The sequence below is a fragment of the Chiloscyllium plagiosum genome, unplaced genomic scaffold, assembly GCF_037043375.1.
Source record: "Chiloscyllium plagiosum isolate Xiang-an unplaced genomic scaffold, Cpla_swu_hap1 HiC_scaffold_13, whole genome shotgun sequence".
Classification (NCBI taxonomy): domain Eukaryota; kingdom Metazoa; phylum Chordata; class Chondrichthyes; order Orectolobiformes; family Hemiscylliidae; genus Chiloscyllium; species Chiloscyllium plagiosum.
The window spans coordinates 102,869,986-102,889,429 of record NW_028270151.1 but is presented as its reverse complement, the minus strand read 5'-3'; positions in this window follow the sequence as shown (position 1 = coordinate 102,889,429).

Genomic DNA, 19,444 nt, shown 5'->3' with positions numbered 1-19,444 from the left:
ATAGATGGCTCTCTGACAAGCTGCAATGCACAATGGGCGGAATGGCCTTTTCCCATTCGAAGACATGTACAAAATAATCTGCAAGCCGCAAACTAAAAGGCAAAAGATGTTTCATTGAGACCAGATACAACAGTGTCTACTGCATTCTCTTGCAATTGACTTGTTGGGATTCAGCACTCTCACCACCGCGGCCCGGATTCTATTCCCACTCATGGAATAGTTGCTTTGTTCTGCAAACATATCGGCGTACCAGCACTTCGGACTTATTTTCCGTTGCTGGCAGGTCATTGGTTTTGTCCGAAACGTTATTAAGGTTAACATAAAACAAAGACCTGCAGTTGCTGGAAATCTGAGCCATAAATGAGAATGGATAGAGAAACTCAGCAAGCCTGGCAACTTCTGTGGAGAGAAAGAGAGTTAATATTTAAGATCGGCAGACCCAGATTAGTTATACGCTTTTTGAATATAATGCCAGGAGAATGATCACTTTTATCTGTCGGATCGTGACATTTATCAAAATCTCTCATTGGCTTACAACCGTCAACATTACAAATTGAAAAGGACTTTGTCAGCTGTAACGCTGTTTCCGTTGCCCTGACCTGGGCTCAAATGGTCACCTTTATGTTTTCCTTTCTGTCAGTCAGCAGGAATGTCAAATGGAGAATTTGTTCTTTCAGTGTCGACCACAATATGTGTCTCTAGTTTTCTCTCCTTTTCTGTGTGTATCCACCTCACCCTCTTTCACTGTCTGCGACTCTCTCTCTGTCCATATCCCTCATTTCCCATTTCTGCCATTTGAAAAAGTCTGGCACTCGGAGACGGTTTGAGAGTGGGGCTGCTGAGAGGCTTTCAGCTCCCTAGCTGGTGGGTGTGGGACTGGGCTCATATTCTCCGGATAACATGTCTGTCACGTCGAACTCAGGGAAGGAGACTGTTCTTCCCTCAAAACATTATGACCCTTTCGAATTCAAAATAGAATTCCAAATGCACTACAAAATAACGCAATTGCACAACAGATATCTGAGAACAATGATGTATTTCCTGTTGGTGTAAAATGAATGAAAGTGGACAGCAGGGAATGAGTGTAATCAGCTGGTGGTGTATGTGCCGTTACCCATCGCCAATGTATTAATGTATCTGACACAGTCAGCAGTTAGGGTGGAACATGGTGTGGGAGCAGATCTTCCCAGGGATTGGAGGGGGATAGTGAGGGAAAGGCATCAGATTATTACACTCTGCAGTGACCTGGGATCAATTGCCTTTTACTGAAAACAGTTCCCAGCTTGTATGTGCCTGTAGCTCCCTCCAGTCTGAAACCCTCATTACCCTCTATCCTGTCTCTGAGCCAATGGTGTCTTCATTCCGTTACTGATCCTTCAGTCCCACTCTTATCAATTTTTCTCACCATTCAACTGGAGACCTTCTCTCATCCACATGAAGGAATTGTACCCTGACAATTCCATTTACACTGTCTCCTATCAATCTTCATCGGAGCCATATCGCAGAGGTTAGACAGTGTTCCCAGCAAACAGGGTTCCATACAAAATAAAGCTCCCATTAAATTCTACCCATTTAAATCTCAAGGGCAACCAACCCAACCACCCCGTAGCCCAACACTTTAACTCCCCCTCCCACTCCACCAAGGACATGCAGGTCCTTGGACTACTCCATCGCCAGACCATGGCAACACGACGGTTGGAGGAAGAGCGCCTCATCTTCTGCCTAGGAACCCTCCAACCACAAAGGATGAACTCAGATTTCTCCAGTTTCCTCATTTCCCCTCCCCCCACCCTGTCTCAGTCAAATCCCTCGAACTCAGCACCGCCTTCCTAACCTGACCTCTCCGCCCCCACCCCACTCCGGCCTATCACCCTCACCTTGACCTCCCTCCACCTATCGCATTTCCAAAACCCCTCCCCCAAGTCCCTCCTCCCTACCTTTTATCTTAGCCTGATGGACAAACTTTCCTCATTCCTGAAGAAAGGCTTATGCCCGAAACGTCGAATTTCCTGTTCCTTGGATGCTGCCTGACCTGTTGTGCTTTTCCAGCAACACATTTTCAGCACTGATCTCCAGCATCTGCAGCCCTCACTTTCTTTCTTTTGATTCATACACCCAGTAACTGATGCCTGGGAATGTGTTGCAGGCAGGAATCTAATCAAGTGTATCTGGATGGTTTATACACAGAGTGTCAGATACCCAGGACTGTGTTACAGACTGGAATCGAACTGAATAGTTCAATGTGAATTTTATACAGAGTAACATTTATTCAGGAGTGAGTTATCGAGATGATAGAAATTATAGAGTCATACAACACGGAAATAGGCCTTTCGATCCAACTGCTCCATGCTGACCCGTTTTCCTGCAATATGCTTACCTCCATTTGCACCATTTGGGGTGTTTCAGAACAGGAAGCACAGACTTATGGAAGTGAGTTATATTTTGGAAGCTAATTGGCTCATGGTAGTTTTTCTACAGAATAAAAGATTACAAATCACAATCTGACTGAGGGTTTGAGGTGGGTTATGTAGAGAGTCACAGATAAATAGAAATCAGTTACAGATTGGAATTTTATCAAGGGATGCGCGGTGGTTTATATTTAGAATTACAGATAAACAAATGTGAGTTACAGATTGGAATCGAATTGATGGATCAGGGGGTTTATTTATAAGAAGAACAGATATCCAACTGTGAGTTACAAACTGGAATCTACTTGTGGGCTTTGACGAGGGTTATATGTAGAATAACTGATACCCGGGAGTTACTTACAGACTGTTATCTATTCAAGGGGTTTGAGATGGTCTATGTAAATAGCCACAGATACATGGGAGTGAGTTACATATTGGAATCCTATTGAGGAATTCAGGGTGGTTTGTATATAGAACAACAGAAACCCATGATTGTGTCACAGTTTGGAATCTAATTGAGAGTTCTGTGGTGATTTGTGCATAAAATAACAGAGATCCGAGAGTGAGTTATAGACTGGAATTAGTCAAAGTGGTCGGGCTGGTTTATACACAGAATACTATAAATGCGAGAGTGTGTTATAGACTAGAATAGAATTGAGGTAAAAACAATGACTGCAGATGCTGGAAACCAGATTCTGGATTAGTGGTGCTGGAAGAGCACAGCAGTTCAGGCAGCATCCAAGGAGCAGCGAAATCGACGTTTCGGGCAAGACCCCTTCATCAGGAATTGAATTGAAGGGAGTGGGTTATTTATATACAGAACAACCGGATATGAGAGGGAGGAATCAAAGGAGAAAGTACCCACCATGGACCAACTCAACAATGAGCTGAGTCACACAGCATTCAACTGTTGTATGTGGAGGTTTCCATGTGTTCTGAAAGGTGGGAGAGAAACAGGCAGACCCTCACACAGTGAGCACCAGACAGGAAGGGACAGAAGGAGATTCGGATTTCCAAATGGCATCAGATCAGGACAGTGTTAGATTTAAACATTGACTCGGCAGAGATAACTTGGAAAGGGAATTGGAGAGAGGTTAAATCACAGGAAGTTAATCTGCTCGTTCCACCAACAAATGATGTGTTCCCTATTTTACCAGGAATTCGTGTGGGACAGTGAGGAAAAGGTATCAGATTATTGTTAGTCTGCACTGAGGCATTTTAATTGATCTGTGATCAGTTTCCTTTTATAGTCATAGAGTCATAGAGATGTACAGCATGGAAACAGACCCTTCGGTCCAACCCGTCCATGCCGACCATTATGTCTTGAAGTCATAAACTTACCTACTTTAGGTGACTCCCCACTTACCTACTTTGAACACCGTCCCCCTCTGTTTTCCCCATTCACTGAAGATATTAATATCCATTTATAATTGGGCGGAAGTGAGAACTGCAGATGCTGGAGGTTGAAGTCAAGGGATTCCTGATGAAAGGCTTTTGCCCGAAACGTCGATTTTCCTGCTCCTCGGATACTGCCTGAGCTGCTGTGTTTTTCCAGCACCACAATCTCGACTCCTTTTACAATGACACTACCATGCTGGTGACAGTGCTGTCTATCTCGCACTGTCTAATTTATCTTCAATCCTGTGTAACTACAATGACACCAACAAACACACAACGTTACATCCTACAGCTTTGTTTATTTGCAGGTGCAGTATTGTCTTTTATTTGGAGACAACACACAATTTGAACTCCCTGGAGGTCAGAGTGGGATTTGATAAACACTTGATTTCAGGGTGAAGCTTAACCACACAGGATTCAGACATGGAAACGGCTTTTGACACATCCCCCCCTCCCTTACTGACAGAATTCCAGAGCCAAATGAGTCAGTCAGACATGTTAGGTGTGTTCCCAGCAGCCAGTTTGTGTTAGCACAGCACTGACATTGACTTTATAAATGTGGAAAAGCAAGAGAGACTGACAATATCATTACAGTTTGAAAATATTGAACATTGGTCCCACACGAACATGTCAGATTCTCTGGGGTTCTTTTATTCATTTGTGGGACTTGGCCGTCTCTGGCTGGGCCAGCATTGATAGCCCTTCCCTATTTGCCCTTGAGAAGGTGGTGCTGAGCTGCCTTCTGGAATCGCTGCAGTCCACTTGCTGTGGGTTCATCCACAATCTCGATAGGGAGGGATTTCCAGGATTTTGACCCAACAACTGTGAAGGAATACCGGTATATTTCCAACTGAGTGGTTTGGAGGGCAACCTGCAGCTGGTGGTGTTCCCAAGTAGCTGCTGCCCTTGTCATAGAGTCATAGAGATGTACAGCACGAAAACAGACTCTTCAGTTCTACTCGTCCATGCCGATCAGATATCACAACCCCATCTAGTCCCACCTGCCATCACCAGGTCCATATCACTCCAAACCCTTCCTATTCACATACCATCCAGATGCCTTTTAAATGTTGCAATTGTACTAACCTCCACCACTTCCTCTGACAGCTCATTACATCTCACCCTAAAACTATGCCCTCTAATTCTGGACATTCCCACTCCAGGGAACGAACTTTGTTTATTTACCCCATCCATGCCCGTCATGATTTTATAAATCTCTATAAGGTCACCCCTCAGCCTCAGACGCTGTAGGGAACACAGTTCCAGCCTATTCAACCTCTCTCCCTCTTGGTCACGTCCTCCAACCCGAACAACATCCTTGTAAACATTTTCTGAACCCTTTCAAGTTTCACAACATCTTTCCGATAGGAAGGAGATCAGAAATGCACACAATATTCCAACATTAGCCTAACCAATATCCTGTACAGCCATAACATGACCTCCCAACTCCTCTACTCAATACTCTGACCAATAAAGGGAAGTATACCAAGCGCCTTCTTCAATATCCTACCTACCTATTGCTCACCTTCAACGAGCTATGCAAGGTCCCTTTGTTCAGCAACACTCCCCAGCATCTTACCATTAAATGGAGAAGTCCTGCTAAGATTTGCTTTCCCAAAATTCTACACCTCACATGTATCTAATTTAATCTCCATCTGCCACTTCTCACCTCACTGGCACATCTGATCAAGCTCATGTAATCTGAAGTAACCTGCTTTGCTGTCGACTATACCTCCAATTTTGGTGCCATCTGCAAACTTCCTAACTCTACCGCTGATGCTCACATCCAAAACATTTATATAATGACGAAACGTAGTGGACCCACCGTGGGCGGCACGGTGGCACAGTGGTTAGCACTGCTGCCTCGCAGCGCCAGAGACCCGGGTTCAGTTCCCGCCTCAGGCGACTGACTGTGTGGAGTTTGCACATTCTCCCCGTGTCTGCGTGGGTTTCCTCCGGGAGCTCCGGTTTCCTCCCACAGTCACAAAGATTTGCAGGTTAGGTGAATTGGCCATGTGAAGTAATCTAATCTAATCTAATAATTGTGGAGCTTGGATGATGATCTTGTGACAGTCCGCTGGTCAGAGGACTCCAGACTGAAATAACAGCCCTCCACCACCATTCTCTGTTTTCTACCTTTGAGCCAGGTCTGTATCCAAATGACGAATTCTTCCTATATTCCATGAGACCTCACCTTGTTAACCAGTCTCCCATTGGGGAACCTTGTGGAATGCCTTACTGAAGTCCATATAGCTCATAACCATTGCTCTGCCCTGATACTGATTCTGATACTGATGCTGCCAGACTTGCTGAGCTTCGCCAGCTATTTCTGTTTTTATTTCAGCCCCAATTCAATTGGTGATGATGTCGGTGTTGTTAAGTGTGTTTGAGAATAGCGAGCACCCAGCTGGCAGGGGGATGGGGGTATAGTGGGCAGCATGGCTGCCTTCCAAGCAGTTGGTATGGGTTCGGCTCTCAGCCATCGCACGGTGGCACCTTTGAAGCGATGTCCAATGGAAAACCCCGAGATGAAGTCAATGAGATCCATCTGTCAGAAGTTTTCCAAACGTTTTAGGATGTGATACCAGCTGCTGTTACACTTCCAGAGCTGGCAAAACTCTGAGAGATTCTCTAAATGGTTATTTCAACAGGGAGTGATTAATCCAGGAGAGTCAGCATGGGTTTCTCAGTGAAGGTTGTACCTTGCTCACTTTGAGAGAATTTCTTTGAAGGAAAAAAGATTGATCGATGGAGAGTGTGTTTGTGATGGGGATAAAATGGATGATAGGAATCGTGCTGCATTTGCGTGTCTGGATAAACTCAGTGAGGAGAGTGTTAGACCCTCCGATCTAAGCTGGTTCAAGCATCCTTCAGGCACAGCGTTGCTGGGGCTTCACTGAGACAAACCTGAAACACCGTGTGGCTGCTTTCCGTGCTGTCATCTGTCTCCAAGTCCCTGGCTCTATCTGACAGTGTGTTTAACAAGAGAAACTGACAGGTTACATTTATCATGGTAAAGGTAAAGACGGACTGGTGATGCCTGGCAAAGGAACCAATTGTCAATGAGGAAATAGGATTTGTGCCACAATCTGTCCAACACTGACATTTGCATTCTCCTTTTTTTAGCATCGTCTGGTTAACTCAGGGAAATAAAATGGGGAATTACTGGGAATTAGAGCGAATTCAATGAAAGGTAGGTAGTAAAATTAGCCAGGTTGTCAGTGCAGAGAACCCATCATAAATACAATGTGAGTATTAGTTTGTTCAGTACTATAACAGCTGTAGCATTCTATGATTCTGAATTTGCAATGTCCCCAGCTCTGGGCTGTTGGACCTGGCTTCAAGTTCTGTCTTTTCCACAGGTGCAGTGTTACATGTCTGAACAAATTGATTAAAAACTGTCTCCAGAGAGTTGACAAATTGAAGGAATGCATCCAACAGCAATTAACACAGTTTCCAATGATGATTCTTCCCTCGATGAGGTCATCCCTTCCCTGTCACAATCCAATTTCAGTGATAAACATCTTCTACCAACTGGGAATGATAAAGTTGTGTTCATCAGAGCTGCAACACCAATCTCCCAGTGGAGATCATACAGAATATAATGGAATCACGCAGAGAATGTAACACCGCAGAGTTTAATGTTTGCATTTTTATGTGCAGAAATAAATGATTGCCACTCTACACTGAAAATGCATCGGCCAATTCAATTAGCCCAGAAAGTTGTCTACGTGGTTCTTGCCATCATTGGTGTTCCTGGTAAGTGTTTATAACTATTTACAATTTGCGGATGACATCTCTCCTGGTTTTCCTTGTTAATTAAGAGATTTGCATTCTGATGTAATATTCAATGTTATACCCACTCCCCAGTTGAAATATCATACACTTAAATTAGATATTTTAAAAAATTCTGTTGTTTCATTGCTTTACTACATGATTACCCTTAGTAAAATGTAATGAACTCCTGAGTCGCATCTTAGATAGGAGGCTACCTTCAGGGAAGGAGTTATTGGAAATGTCAGCAAGTGTAGAACTGCAATGGATCTTGGTCAGTCAGTGCAGTGGATCTCATAAACCCAGTGTTCTCACATTCCTGCCTGTATCTGTGTTTGTGCAGTTGTATTGATAGCAGCACATTTCCTCCTTCCTACTTTAGGGAGCACTACATTAAAAGGTTTTTGAGCTGGTTAATCTCCTTTACACCGTGTGGGTATCAGATTCTGTTAGCTCTGAATGTTGAATGTTCAGAATCCGCTGTCAGCTTGGGTAACTGTTGAGGAGCACAGATTGACCTTTTCAATTATGGGAGTGATGAAGATTTGAGGAATAATTTTCTCCTTATAGAAACATGCAGCACAGAAATGGCCCCTTTGTCAATTCCTCCATACTGATCAGGTATCGCAAATTAACCTAGCCACACTTACCAGCATTTCGCCCAATCCTTCTAAATCCTTCCTGTTCATATACCCATGCCTTTTAAATGTTTAATTTTACCCACCATCACCACTGCCTCTCACAGCTCATTTCATCCATGTCTCGGTTCAAAGCTGTAACCTGCAGTGGGGCCTCCTGTTTGTGGATGGAGGGTGTCCCTATGGGGACAGACAAGTGTAACGGTCAGGTGTACATTCTCGGGTTCCAAAATATAGGATCGAAATAGAATTAAAAATAAATAACAGCTCCCTCGGACTTGTTAAATATTGGATTTGTCATTACATTCTTCATTCCGCTTCCCGTGTCCCACCTGCAAGTAGTTTTATTTTTCTGAATGAGTACAGAGGTACACACTGAGGATGACTTTCCTTTCTGACCGTGGCTATCCGCTCGACTGTCAAATATCCATTAAACCTAAGTATTCCTTAAACCCACAGTGGGCATGACCCATTCTCACGGAGAGCAGCAAATCATTTTCTGTCAAATGACCCTTGACGATTTCCCATGGTTTCCCCCCGAATGTTCAGGTTGGATAATATTTATTAGATTCCAGTTCTCCGCCATTCTGAATGGTATAGCTCCCCCATCCCATAATCCGTCTCTTATCCTGGGTGTTTCTGCTTTACCTCTGAGTCTGGAACAATTGGCAGCTGTTGGAACCGCTTATCCTTCTGTTGCTGTCTGCTGGATAAACTGGAGGGTTTTTAAATCTCTCTTTCCGCCAACACAGTTCATAGCTTCACCTGGCGAATCCCAGACTGTTCCTTTACCTTCCCCCACTTTGACAGTGATCCTGGATTTATTTTTCGGTAATGAAGCTGGGCTGACCTCTCAGTGAGGAAGCATTTTGCAGGCAGTAATCATAACTCAAGATTAACATGGAAAAAGGCAAGGATGAGGGAGAATCAACGTTCTAAACTGTGGGAATAAGATCGGGTGTGATTAGACCGAGAGCAGAAACGTTTAAGTAAATCCATGTCAGAGCAGTGGGATGCATTGAAGGCGGAAACAGGGAAATTACAGGGTCACGATGTTCAATGAAAGATGAAAGGTGATTCTCGGAAATGGTGTGAACTCTGCATAACAGGGGATTTCAAGGATAACTTCACCGGTAATGCAAAAATTGTTGGAAATTGGAATTCAATCCATGAATGTGAGTTGATGCACGTGGCGGGACACAAAACCCAAGGGATACATTATGGATATAGAAACCTGGGAAATACTGAATCAGGGGGATCTTGGTGCACATGAAGATCTTAAGGTAGTAGGACAGGTCGATGAAATGGTTGAGAAGGTATTGGGATTTTTTGGCTTTTAAATGCGAGACATAGAGTTTAGGAGCAGGGACAATATGTTGGCACTGTATACAATATTGGCCAGGCTACAGCTGAAATGTTGGAGTACTTTGATTGTCTGAAAGAAGATGGAGACTTTCCTGAAAGACTCCAAGTAGTAAAGTTTTGGGCATGAAGGGAGATTGGATGGACTGGGATTGTTTTCCTTACAGCAGGGGAGATTGACAGGGGGCATCGTTTAAAAGTATATTGTTATAAGGAGCATAGACAGCACAAAAGGAACTATGTTTTCCCCTTTGTGGTCAGGTCAATGACCAGGGGCATAGATGTAGAGAGGCAGGGGTTTGAGTTTTCCACCGGAAGTATTGTGACAATGTGGAACTTACTTCCTGTAAGGGTAGTAGAAGCAGATCCCCGATAGCATTGAACTTTAAATGTGCACTTGGAATGCCTGGGTTATGGACCTAATGCTGGCAAACTGGATGAGAATTCTGAGGCAATTGTTTCATGGATTCTATTGGGCAAAGTACATTTTTATTTTCTGTGCATGAAGTCTCTATGCCTCCAAACCTTCTCCAACTCCCAACTGGACCATTGTCTTTTCAACCAATACTTCCCCCAGAGCCATTGACTCCAACAATGACCCTGACTGCCATTGTCCCAAATTCTGTTACTGTTCGGGGTATCTTTCATTGTTGCAGCATCTCTGTCATTTCAGCAACCTTCCCTGTGATGCAGCAATCCATGTCAGTCCCTTTGAAATTGCAGCAACCCCTCCAACATTGAGCAAGCCATCCTCAGGCATTTAACACTGTTCAGCTATAGACACCATGTAATGTGTCTTGCCTCACAAGGTGTTCGACTGGCTCTGTTGATAGGCAGGGTTCCTCTTCCAACATCTCTGTCATTTACCATTTTTAAATAAACCCTGAATTGATTTAATTTATTATTATATTGTCATGTTTACCTCTGTACTGAGGGAAAGAAACTTGTTCTGTTTGCCGTGCAGCAAATCTTCAGTGCAAAGACACAAAGGCCACCGGGTGATTGAACAGAGTGAGGGATACAGAGGTACAGCTACAAGGAAGGTGCGCAAGAAGCAAGATCAACAAAAGGTTTAAAATTTGAGGTCCATTCAGAATTCAAATAACAGTGGAGAAGAAGCTAGTCTTGAACATCTTGTTCTGTGTGTTTATGGTTTTGTATCTCCTGACTGACCGAAGAGGTTGGAGGAGAGTTTAACTGGGGTGGGAGGGTCTTTAATGGTGTTGGCTGGCTTTCTGTGGCAACAAGAAATGTACATTCAGTCAATGGATGGAAGGTTGGCTTGTGTCTGATCTGGCCTGTGTTCACAACTCTCTGTCATTTCTTACAGTCCTGGGCACAGCAGTAGCAGAGCACTTGGTACGTTTCTGTTTGATCACGAGTTTCATTCCCTCTTATTTCCTTTCATCTACTCTTATCGGAGCATACAAATGTATGTATGTGGGACTGAAACTAATGTTCACTTCTTTCAATGTAGGTACCTGTCCACACGAAACCTTCTGTAACACTGAAGTTACAGTGTATGCCTGGACAATTTATTTTATTGAAGGTGCCCTGGGGATCTGCCCGAGCATCTCCACAACACCCAGTTTACCTCGACTTTCTGCCTTTGGATACGGCTCCTACATCTTTACATTTTAAACTGAATGATGAACAGCATATTATTAATTTTCAAAAACTTGCAGGACTACAATTGAAAGTAAAGAATCCAGTGTCAATTCACTGCAAATATCTTGTTAGATGTTATGTGTTGATAATTGAGGAACATTAATGCAGCTTTGCCGGGGTTGGCAATTTTCTTTTACTGTCACCCCTACTTCCAGGCATCCACAATGTTGCTTCAACCAACATTGGTTGATCTGCCCCTCATTCTCCATTATATTTACAGATGGTTGGGGTTCGCGCTTGACCAGATTTACAACGATCCCACCTCCCTCATTGTGCTTCGAGAGGAAGCATTTGCCTCTGCCTGGAAATCACATTTTAACACCATGTATTATCACTGCCTCGGATCATTATCCCTTTGTAGTTGAACTGCATGTGCCCTCAAATTGATCATTAAAAAAAAAAACTTTCTCTACCTTTCCGCATACCCCTTTTCTCTTTCATAACAATCGATTTATATATGCCCTTTTTTGATATTTAACAGCTGTGATGATGTTTTTCCTCCTCATAAATTAATGCTGGGATTCACTGTAGAGATTTACTTCACTTTTCAGAAGTTAGGGAATGGCCTCAGGCACACGCACACACAGACACACACACACACACACATATGCACACAGGCACGCACACACACAGAGTCCCAGAGAGAGGGGCACACACACACAGTCTCAGAGAGAGGGGCACACACACAGACACACACACAGAGTCTCAGAGAGAGGGGAACACACACACATGCACACAGACACGCACACACACACACACAAATGCACACAGACACGCACACACACAGAGTCTCAGAGAGAGGGACACACACACACACACGTAGGGAATACGAAATTAAAAGAAGAGTGGCTAAACTTTTAGTATTTCTCTATCGTGTGGAGTCATCCAACTCTCTCACCATATTCTCCAGCTGTATTGATACTTCTTGGGGGAATCATGGCTACATGTGGTGTAAATGCATCCTGCTAAATGTTACATGTTTTGGGGGTACCTTTACGACTGGTATCCTAGATTCCAAATGCTGTTCACCGGCTGCCTGATTCTGTTCAAGCTAGAAATTGGCAAGTTACACATTTACTGTTTACATCACAATTCTTTTAATACTGGGTGATCGCATATCCCTGTCATAGCAACTATAATGATTGACTTTAAATTTATGCAGAAAAGAGTGTTCATTAACATGAAGTCATTTTTCCATTATCCTCTGACAGTGAATTTCGTGGCTATCATGATTCTCTCCCAGGGAAAGTGTGGCCTCGCTATCTGCACAACACGCTATCTGGTGGCCATGGCAGCAGCAGATCTACTGGTCATTATCAGTGAGGTCATACTGAGGCAAATATTTTTTTTTGTTTTCCCAGTGTGTTTCCTGGACATCACTCCTGTGTGCAGTGTTATCCATGTCCTGATCCGTGCATCCATAGACTGTTCTGTCTGGTTCACCATCGCATTTACCTTTGATCGGTTCGTCAGATTTTGTTGCCACAAACTGAAAACTAAATATTGCACTGGGAAAAACGCATCTGTAATTCTCTCAATAACCGGGATTCTGCTTTGTTTAAAAACTGTTCCTCGGTACTTTAGATTTGAGCCCAGAAAGATAATCGGGAACATACCATTTTTCTGCTGGAATAAGGGAAGCTACTTCACTGAATCTCGCTGGAGTGGGTACAACTCATTTGTTGTGGCTCTAACTCCATTGGGGCCATTCTTTTTCATTGTGTTCCTCAATGTTCTGACAATCGCACGCATTTTATTTAAATCAAGTCAAGTCCGTAAGGGACCGAGGGGTCAGAGTAAGGAAGGGGAGCAGGTTGACCCCAAGATGAAGAGTAGAATTAAGGCAGTCATTTTACTCTTCACCATATCCGGAAACTTCATCCTTCTCTGGCTGCTATATGTTTTATATATTCTCGATGTCCCAGATCATTTAAATGATTATGACTATGACATCTTTAAACAAGTTGGGTACATGCTGCGCAATGTCAGCTGCTGCACAAACACCCTTATTTATATGGCAGCTCTGCCCAAGTTCAGAGCTCAGTTCAATAGAGCGGTGAAATATCCAGTTTCCAGAGTTATTGGACTAATCACTGCATAAATCTGACAAAAGCTCAAAGTCCCGTGGGTGATGGGCAAGAAATGCCCATGGAGGACCAAAGGGAAACCTTTTAGAGATGCAAATCTGTCAGAGAGATCAGAGAAGATAGAATATTTAGCAGACATCAAGAGAACTGAAAGAAGATGAAGATAAGGACACAGGTTTCCCATTCAGAGAGCAGAGGTAATATTTCTGTCCTGGAAGAGGGTCACTGGACCTGAAACATTCACTCTGATTTCTCTCCCACAGATGCTGCCAAACCTGCAGAGTCTTTGCAACAATTACTGTTCTGTTTTGGTTTAACATTTTGGGGACCAGTGTGAATGGGCTGGAGACACTGCACAGACCAAAGGTCAGTGGAGCAAGGGGAAAAAGCCATGATTTGTCCAAGATAACCAGGTGGAAAGTAGTAGGAGCAGGGTCTCTGCTTCCTCCTGCATCAGAGAAAGTGATCCAGGGTGTCGACTCCAACTCTGATGCTTCGGTTTTCAGCTCTTTCCATCCGAGAAAACAAACAACGTTTCTGTTTTCAAAATGAACATCCATGTAGATGCTGGACTGTTATGCTTCAATAAACCATCCCAATTATTCATATCATTCTGATTCTCCCACCAGTAGCTGGTCCTGGGGGTATTCTGTTCTCCAGCTGCCTAGTGAGTGTGCTCGGGTGATTGGGAGGTGGGGGAGATGGGGGTGTGGAGTGGGGATAATCTGGACAGATCATACCCATAAACATGATGATTGTTAACACTAAGTATCTCAGCCCAAGGAGCCTGTCTCAAGGATTGGGAGAAAAGCTGGAGACAGTTCCAGGAACTGAGTCTATATTCAGCACAGAGGTCAATGTCATCGCTTGACAGCAGATCACATACTCCACACCTTCCCGGGAATTGTCTCAGACAGTTCCCAGTCTCAGTTTTAAATCCGAGCTTTTGGATAACCTCGAACCAGGTCTCAGAATCAAGTGTGTTTGTTTGTGTTTAATTGCTGCATCAATCCACATGCTGTTTAACTCTTCCTATACCTTGTTCTTAAACCATTACTGGAAATTTCAGACTCAGACTTGACATGTTAACCATGGTTTTATTGTCAGTCGGCTTCATGTCGCTGAAGTGTCTGCCATCCATTAGGTAACTCCATGTGGTTTCCATCTGAACTGCGCTGTCTCCAGCAACATCTGCGTTTCAAATTGGTCTTGCCTTCAAATCTGTATTTTAATGTTATCTTGCTATCAGATATGTCAATGCTATCACCCAGCCTGAAGCATCCATGAGTGTGCACCGCCTCTATCCCTGTAAGTACCTCCAACCCGGAAACGTTCCCTGTTTCAGGAATCCATCCCAATTAGCAGCATTGGTCTGTACAGCCACCGAGTGACTCACTCAGAGTGGGAGAGAGTCATCCGCAATGTGAGAGACCCCAGTGATGCTGTGTGTAGAATGTGTTACAGAGCGATTGTGTGACAGAGGATCCAAAGGGATATTAATATCTTCAATGAAAGGGAAAACCTGGCTGAGAAAGTTTCACAGCAGACTACCTCCCTGTCCTTATCCGGTCTGCTGGAAATAACTGACAATGTATGATTTATCCTCCTCCTCATTAACTCCACTATCAGTTACATTTCTGATACCGTAAATCCCTCTGGATAATGATATTAAATAACTTCTCACTATTTTCAACCGAGTCATTCTGTTTGTTATTTCTGTTCCTCCTACAAACGCGAACCACATGTTATCATTGTATCATCATCCACCACTTCCTCTGACAGCTCATTAGCTTCACTCAGCAGGTCCCGCGGATTACAGGACTGTCCCATGAGAGGTTGGATTATCTGGGCATGTATTCAGGACAATGGGAGAGGGATCTGATGGAAATGTATCCAATTCTAACGGTTGGACAGACTAGATACAGGGGGTGGGCTGTATCCCCTGGGCGGGTATTCTCAGAACAAGCATCACAGTCTCGGGACATGGGCTCACCCATTTCTAGTAGAGGAAGAGAATTATCTTCACACAGAGTGATCAGCCTGAGGAATTCTCTCCCACAGAAGGCTGTGGAGCACAGGTTACTGAGTACATTCAGGAAAGAAATTGATAATGGTTTTGTTTTACCGGTTAATGACATCACGGGGTTTGGAGTGATTCTCCAAACCTAGCACCCATTCTCCTTCCCCCTTCCCTCCCCCTCATTCTCCTTCACCCTCCCCCTCATCTCCTTCCCCCTCCGTCCCTCATTCTCCTTCACCCATCACTCCCCACTCATTCTCCTTTGCTCTCCCTCCTCATTTTCCTTCCCACTCCTTCCCTCTCATTCTCTTTCCCCCTCCTTCCCCCTCTCATTCTCCTTCCCCTTCCGCCCCCATTCTCCTACCTCTTCCTCCCCCTCATTCTCCTTCCCACTCCCTCCCTCCTCATTCTCCTTCCCCCATTCTCCTTTCCCCGCTCCCTCCCTCCCCATTCCCCTTACCCCTCTCTCCCCCTTCATTCCCCTTACACCCTCCCTCCCCCTCATTCTCCTTCCCCCTCCCTCCCGCTTCATTTTCCTTCCTCTCCCTTCACCCCTCATTCTCCTTCACCCCTCCTCATTCTCCTTCCCACTCCCTACCCCCCATTCTCCATCCCCTCCCCTCCTCCCTCATTCTCCTTCTGCCCCTTCCTCATTCTCCTTCCCCCTCCCTTCCCCTCTTTCTCCTTCCCCCTTCCTCGCCCCTCATTCTCCTTCCCCCTTCCTCCCCCTCTTTCTCCTTCCCCCTCCCTCCCCCATCAATCTCCTTCCCCTCCCTCCCACCTCATTCTCCTTCACCCACTCTACCCCCTCATTCTCCTTCCCCCTCCCTTTCCCTCTTTATCCTTCCCCCTTCCTCTCCCTCATTCTCCTTCCCACTCCCTCCCCCCTCATTCTCCATCCCCTTCCCTCCCACCTCATTCTCGATCCCCTGCCCTACCCCCTCATTCACTATCCTTCTCCCTCCCCCTCATTCCGCTTCCCTCCTTCCTCCTCATTTTCCTTCCCGACTCCTTCCCCCGTCATTCCACTACCCCCTCCCTCACCCCTCATTCCCCTTCCCCCTCTATTCCCCCTCGTTACACTGAGCACCTCCCTCCTTCCTCATTCTCCTTCCCCGCCCTCTCATTCTACTTCCCTATCCCTCCCCACTCATTCCCCTTCCCCACTCCCTCCCCCATTCCTCTTCCCCCCCACCCCACATTCTCCTTCACCCTCCCTCCCCCCTCATTTTCCTTCCCCCTCCCTCCCCATCTCCTTCCCCTCCCTCTCTCCTCATTCTCCTTCCCCCTCCCTCCCCCTCATTCTCCTTCCCCCTGCCTTTCCCCCTCATTCTTTGTCCCCCCTCCCTCTCCCTTCCTCATTCTCCTTCACCCTCCCTCCATCCTCATTCTCCTTCCCCCTCCCTCCCCACTCATTCTCCCACCCTCAGCCTCCTGACTCTACTTCCTCTCATTCTTCCCCATCATTTTCCCTCCCCCCGCCCTCCCCATCATTTTCCTCCACCCTCCCTCCACAATCTCCTTCCCACTCCCTTCCCCTCATTTTCCTTCCCCCTTCCTCCCACTTCATTCTCCTTTCCCCTCACTCCCCTCTCCCACCATCCGCATTCTCCTTCACCTCTTCCCCTCCCTCATTTTCCTTCCCCATCTCTCCCCCCTCATTCGCCTTCCCTCTCCTTCCACTCCTCATTCTCCTTTCCCTCTCACTTCCCCCCTCATTCTCCTTCCTTGTCCCTATCCCCTCAATTTCCTTCCCCCACCTTCCTCCCTCATTCTCCTTCCTCCTTCTCTCTCACGTCTTCATTCTCCTTCCCACTCCCGGCCCCCTCATTCTCCATCCCCTTCCCTCCTCCATCATTCTCCTTCCCCCCCATTCTCCTTCCCACTCCCTTCCGCCTCATTCTCCTTCCCCTCCCTCCCACCTCATTCTTCTTCCCACTCCCTTCCCCTCATTCTCCTTCCCCCTCCCTCCCCTCTCATTCTCCTTCCCCCTCCCACCATCCTCATTCTCCTTTATCCCCTCACCCCTCATTTTCCTTCTCCATCTCTCCCCCATTCTCCTACCCCCTCCCTGCCCCCATTCACCTTCCCCTCCACTCCTCATTCGCCTTCCCACTCCCTCCCCCTCATTCTCCATCCCCTTCCCTCCTCCCTCATTCTCCTTCCCCCTCCCACCCCCCATTCTCCTTCTCCCATTCCTCCCACCACATTCTCAATTTCCCGCTCTACCCCCTCAGTCACCTTCCTTCTCACTCCGCCTCATTTTCCTTCCCTCCTTCCTCCTCATTCTCCTTCTCGACTCCTGCCCCTCCCTCCCTACTCATTCCCTACCCCATTCCCTCCCTCTCCATTCCCCTTCACCCCTCTCTTCCTCCCTCATTCTCGTTCACCTTCCTCCCCCTCATTCTCCTTCCCCACATTCTCCTTTCCCCCTCCGTCCCTCCCTCCTCATTCTCTTTCCTCCCACCCTCCTCATTCTCCTTCCCCCATCCCTCACACCTCATTCTCGTTCCCCCGCCCTACCCCCTCATTCTCCGTCCTTCTCCCTCCCTCCTCATTATCTTTGACGCTCCCACTCATTCTCCTTTCCCCTCTCCCTCATCTCCTTCCCCCTCCCACCATCCTCATTCTCCTTCCCCCTTCCTCTCCCCTCATTCCCCTTCCCTCTTCCTCCCCCTCATTCTCCTTTCCCCTTCCCTCCCTCATTCTACTTCCCACTCCCACCTTCCTCATTCTCCTTCCCTCTCTCCCCATCATTCTCCTTCCCTCCCTCCTTCCTCCTCATTCTCCTTCCTCATCCGTCCCCTCATTCTCCTTCCCCTTCAACCCCCCGCATTCTCCTTCCCCCTTCCTCCCGTTCATTCTCCTTTCCCCCTCCCTACCTCGTTCTTCTTCCCCCTCCCTCCCTCTCATTCTCCTTCCCCTTCCCTCCCCCCTCATTCTCCTTCCCTCTCCCTCCCTCCCCATTCAACTTCGCCCCTCCCTCCCTCATTCTCCTTTCCCCTCTCCCCCCTCATTCTCCTTCCCCACATTCTCCTTTCACCCTCTCTCCTCCCTCATTCTCCTTCCTTCTCCCTCCCCATCATTCCACATCCGCCCGTCATTCTCCTTCCCCCGTCATTCTACTTTCCTGTCCCTCACTCCCCTTCCCGCTCCCTCCCCACTCATTCCCCTTCCTCCCTCCCACCCACCTCATTCCCCTTAACTCCTACATCCCTCCTCATTTTCCTTCCCCCTACCTCCCCTTCATTCTCCTACCACCTCCCGCCCCCTCATTCTCCTTCCCCCTCCCGCCCCCTCATTGTCCTTTGCTCTCCCTCCTCATTCTCCTTCCCTCCCTCCTTCCCCCTCATTCTCCTTCCCCCTCCATCCTCCCTCTGCATTCTCCTTCCCCCCCTCTCTCCTCATTCTCCTTCCACGCTCCCTCCCTCCTCATTCTCCTTCCCCCTCCCTACTCCTCATTCTCCTTCCCCCTCCCTCCCTCCACATTCTCCTTCCCACTCCCTCCCCCTCATCCTCCTCCCCATTCCTCCCCCTCATTCTCCTTCCACGCTTCCTCCCTCCCTCATTCTCCTTCCCCCTCCCTCCCCCCACATTATCCTCACCCCGTCCCACTCCATACATTCTCCATCCCCCCTCCCTCTGCATTCTCCTTCCCCCTCCCTCTCTCCTCATTCTCCTTCCACGCTCCCTCCCTCCCTCATTCTCCTTTCCCGCTCCTTCCCCCTTCATTCTCCTTCCCCCCACCCTACTCATTCTACGTTCCCATCCCTTCCCCAATTCCCCTTCCACCCTCTCCTCCCCATTCCCCTTACCACCTCCCTCCCCCCTCATTCTCCTTCACCTTTCCTGCCCCTTCATTCTCCTCACTCTCTCTCCTCATTCTCCTTCACCCCATTCTCCTTTCCCCCTTCATCCCCCTCATTCACCTTTCCCCTTCTCTCCCCGTCATACTCCATCCATCTCCCTCCCTCCTCATTCTCCTTCACCCCTCCCACCCACCCTCATTCTCCTTCCCCTTCCCCCTCATTCTCCTTCCTCCTCCGCCCCATTCTCATTCCCCTTCCTCCCACCTCATTTTCCTTCCCC